Source organism: Helianthus annuus, chromosome 12 (assembly GCF_002127325.2).
Source record: "Helianthus annuus cultivar XRQ/B chromosome 12, HanXRQr2.0-SUNRISE, whole genome shotgun sequence".
NCBI lineage: Eukaryota > Viridiplantae > Streptophyta > Magnoliopsida > Asterales > Asteraceae > Helianthus > Helianthus annuus.
The window spans coordinates 117,662,447-117,667,623 of NC_035444.2; positions in this window are offsets into that span (position 1 = coordinate 117,662,447).

The following is a 5,177-nucleotide window of genomic DNA, read 5'->3' on the forward strand; positions in this document are numbered from 1 at the left end:
GCGTTCCACCCCCAATGTGGAATCATTACACACAGAAATATCCAGATGGGGTGGAAGCTGCATTAAATATAAAACTGAAAACACTTGAGAATGATTTACCTGATAACTTAGATATCACTTTCAATGCGTCTGACATTGATAACTCATCTCAGGTTATCAAAAATGTTATTGATCAGGTGTTGGACGATGATAGTGAGAAATCTGAACAGGCAAAATCAGTGGAGTCCGGGAGTGAGTCTGAGGAAGACGGAAATTTTTTAGACCGTTATTTGACAAAAAAGGATAAAAGTACGGATGATGATTCGATTATGGTGGCCTACACTATGATTGGGTCGGACAAGCTTTATTCCAACACGGAGTTTCCTCGTCAGAGTGTTAAGTTTGAGTCTGTTCAGAAAGTGTTTAAGATGGTCGAGTTGAGCGTAAATGAGTTAAAGAAAAATGATTTCTTTGCAAAACTGAACAAGTCAGTTGGATTGTCATGCTCTACTAGTCCAGAAAAAGTAGAGGGGGTGGGTAAAGGCAAAAACAGAAATAACAAATTAAAGAACAAAGGTATTGGTTTCGAGAAAAGGATGGCTAAATAGGTGGTAAAGCCGAAAGAGAGAATTGATGATGTTTTTGTTTGTGGTCCGAGTACTGAGATCGAAAAGGATTATATTTTTAGTCAAAAGGCCGTGGAAGACTTCAATGCAGCGCAAAAACTGAAAGCAGAAACTGTGAGTAGCACATTTGTCGAATATGACAAACGTGTATGCTATCGCTGCAATGAAGTCGGCCACATGGCAAAGCAGTGTAAAAAGGTGTTTGACAAACCAATTGTGGTAAAAACTGTTGCTAAAAAGGTTGTTGAGAAACCGAAGGTTGAAAAACCTAAGGTTGAAAACAACAAATTTTCAAAACAATACATTCAAAAACCTCGACCAAAAACACCAGTCGTTGCAAAAGATAAGCAAGTGATGGTTTCGCCGATCCGAATTCTCAAACGGGGTGAAAGGTTGAAGTCGGAGGACAAGCCAAAATCGATTTTCGAAATTGGCGAATCTTCTAAGTCCCCTAAGACTTCGACAATTTACTTTAAAGAGAAAACTTTTGAAAAACAATCATGGATCGCAAAACCTAAACCTTCTAATGAGATTAAAAAGATGGAAACCGAGTTGAAAAATGAATCACAATGTGTGAGAGATGATGTGGGTAAATGTGAATTTGAACTCGATAAGTTCATGTCGGAATTTCCAAAACTTCATAACAAAGTAAAACAAGATAAAAAAGAAGTTGAGTCAAATGTAACATTTAGTTTTCCTAAAACAACTGAAAAGTGTGATGTGGTTTTTGGTACCGTGTCAGAGGTTAAAAAAACGTGGGCATCATTGTTTAACTGATGTGTTAGTGGTTTGATTGCAGGAGTTGCCCAAGTCCGTGCTCTCAAGATGGATAATGGATAGCGGTGCTTCGCGGCATATGACAGGATCCTTAGCTTTATTATATGATGTGAAAGCAATTAATGGAAGCTATGTGGGTTTTGCCGGCAATCAAGGTGGAAGAATAGTTGGTCAAGGAATGCTTACGAACGGCATCATTTCGTTTGACAAAGTCAATTATATCGTTGAACTGACAAACAACTTGTTAAGTATTTCGCAAATATACGACAAAGACTTTAGCGTTCACTTTACGAAAACAGAATGTTTGGTCTTAAAACCGGGGTTTAAAGTCCCTGACGAGTTGGTTCTGTTGCGCGCCCCTAGGGTTAATGATCTTTACATCTTAGACATGAGCGCTGCAACACCAACAACTCCTCAAAAACAGTGTTTTGTGACAAAAGCTAAAGCAACAGAAAAAGAGTCAGTTACGTGGCACAGAAAGATGGGTCATATACATATTCGTAAAATGAACTTTCTTGTGCATAATGATTTGGTAGAAGGAGTTAATGTTAAAAACTTTCATTTACCTGACGATTGTATTGCTTGTAAGAAAGGAAAACAGGTACGAAAGTCTCATCCGACAAAGATGCTCAATTCCATCCGGTTACCTCTCGAGAGATTGCATATGGATCTCTTTGGGCCGGTCAACGTAAAAAGCATCAGTGGAGATTCTTAGTGTCTGGTGGTTACGGATGATTACACAAGGTTTTCATGGGTAATTTGCTTGGAGAAGAAGGATGAGATGTTCGAGGCGTTAATGGTTTTGTTCAAGAAGATGGAGACAGTATACAAGTTGCCGATCAGAAGAATTAGAAGCGATAACGGAACTGAGTTCAAAAACAACAAAATGTACGAATTCTGCAATGAAAAAGGGATTCTTCACGAATTTAGTGCGCCATATACACCACAACAGAACGGTGTGGCTGAAAGAAAGAATAGAACCCTGATCGAGACTGCACGTACTATGTTGGCTGACTCAAAGCTTCCAATCTTTTTCTGGAGTGAAGCAGTGTCCGCAGCTTGCTATACGTTGAATAGAGTGTTGACAGTGAAGAAGTATAAAAAGACATGTTTCGAGTTGTTGCATCGCTATAAGCCAAATCTTGAGTTCTTGGAACCTTTTGGCTCTCCGTGTACGTTCATCGATGCTGATGGAAAATTCGGAGCGAAAGCAAACGAGGATTTTTCGTAGGATACGCCAGCCCGTTAAAGAGGGTATTTGTACCATGTCTGGGGAAGGTAATTCAGGTTCTTCATGTGGATTGTCAAAAGCATACACCGTCGCAACAACTTCCCGGACAAAGATTCCTATTTGACTATGATAAACTCTGGGAATCGTTTCATCTACCGTCCGAGCCGAGTGAGGAGGAAACTGCTCTCATGTACCTGTATCAACAGAGTCAGTCGCAAGAGCCAGAGTCTAGTCGGCTAGAAGTTCCTACGCCCACCGTGGGTACTCACGATGATGAAGCAGGACCGAGTGGAACCGTTCACATCCCGCCAGAGGAACCAGAGGAACCAGCTCCGTCATTTGACGTTTCCGACAACTCAGAGGAGGAACCCGCTCCTACCTTTGACGAGGAACCAAATGAGACTGCAAAGGAGACTGTTGATCAAATCGTTGATCCTGATATTTCAAACCTGGAATCGGAAGTTGTGGTGCCAGATACTGTGATGCCGAGGACACTGTCTTACCATCCATCAGAACAGATTATTGGCGACCTACAGAGTGGTGTTAAGACGAGACACCAGATTGATCGTGCACTTACTTGTTTTTATTCTGATATAGCTGATATGCAAAAAGAAGTTTCTTATAAATGTTTTATTTCGCAGATCGAGCCCAGGACTTACAAAGAAGCATTGACCGAGGACAGCTGGGTGAATGCTATGCAGGAAGAACTGCTACAATTTGAAAAATTGGGCGTCTGGAGATTAGTTGATCTGCCGAAGAACCAAAAGCTGATAAAAACAAAATGGGTGTTTAAGTGCAAAAGAGATGATCGAGGCGTCGTGGTGAGGAACAAGGCATGGTTAGTGGTTCAGGGCTTCAGCCAATAGGAAGGGATAGACTATGAAGAGGTTTATGCGCCAGTTGCGAGACTCGAAGCAATCCGCATCTTCCTAGCCTTTGCATCATGGAAAGGTTTCAAAGTTTATCAACTCGACGTCAACTCGGCATTCCTGTATGGAAAGATTCGTGAAGAAGTTTATGTGGGGCAACCACCGGGGTTTGCAGATCCGCAAAACAAAGACAAGGTGTATCTGCTGGATAAAGCACTATATGGTCTTCACCAGGCCCCAAGAGCCTGGTATGAGACACTATCAACCTACTTGCTGGACAACGGGTTCACAAGAGGAATAGTAGATAGCACCTTGTTCACAAAAGAAGTAGCTGGCCACTTGCTGATTGTGCAAATCTATGTCGACGACATCATTTTTGGTTCTACCAACGACGAGTTATGCAAAGAGTTTGAAGTTGTGATGAAGAAGAAATTTGAGATGAGTTCGATGGGGGAGATGAAATTCTTCCTTGGGTTACAAGTTGAACAATTACCCGACGGAATTTTCATTAATCAATCGAAATATGTAAAGGACATGCTGGAAAAGTTCGACATGGCAGATTGCAGTCCTGTGTCAACTCCCCTGGCACAGAATCATGGTATATGTCCGGATGAGCAAGGTGTAAAGCTGGATGAAACATTATACAGATCGATCATCGGCTCATTGATGTATCTTACAGCTTCCAGGCCCGACATCATGTACCCGACATGCTTGTGTGCACGATACCAGTCGAACCCGAAACAATCGCACTTGACAATCGTCAAGCGAATTCTACGGTATTTGAAGGGTTGCCCAAGCATCGGCTTGTGGTACCCTCGCTCGGGTGATTTTACATTATCTGGATTTGCTGATTCAGATTTCGGTAGTTGTAAACAGAACGCCAAGTCCACCACTGCTGGGTGCCAGTTCTTCGGAACTCGGCTTGTTACCTGGCAGTGCAAGAAGCAAACCGCAGTCGCGCTTTCTACGTGTGAGGCTGAGTATGTCTCAGCCTCTAGCTGTTGTTCTCAGATTCTCTGGATTCAACAGCAAATGCGCGATTTCGGCCTGCAATTCTTGGATACTCCAATATTTGTGGACAATGAAGCGGCCATCAATGTCACGAAAAATCCGGTTCACCACTCAAAAACGAAACACATAGAAATCCGTCACCATTTTATTCGAGACTGTTATGAAAAGAAACTAATACGGATTGAACATGTGAGCACCGATGATCAGAAAGCTGATTTTTACACGAAACCGTTTGATAAAAAGAGATTTTATTATCTTTTAAAGTTAAATGGGTTAAAAAATCTGCAATCTGGGAGGGTTATCGAGTGTGAAGCCGAGCTGGGCAGCGATCTGACTTGAACCGTATCGTGTTGTCAACTTTTGTTTGTACAGTTGTATTTCCTGCTTTTCTTTAAAAACAAAAACACAAAAATATGTTTTAGTTTTAGGGGGAGATATTCGCAGAAAAATACAAAAACATGATAAAATCATAAAAAATACAAAAACATTAAAAATGCAAAAAAGAGCTGTGTAGTATAGGGGAAATGATAGTACATCAGCTAGACAGGCACAGTACGCTAAAGATATGTAATGAAAAATGCAATTAAGCAATCTCGCTAAAGATGTGCCGGTAGGTTCTTACAAAATTAGTAGATCGGTTTGGGATATAAACTAAATTTAACTTGCGTTTTCGTGGGAAACACC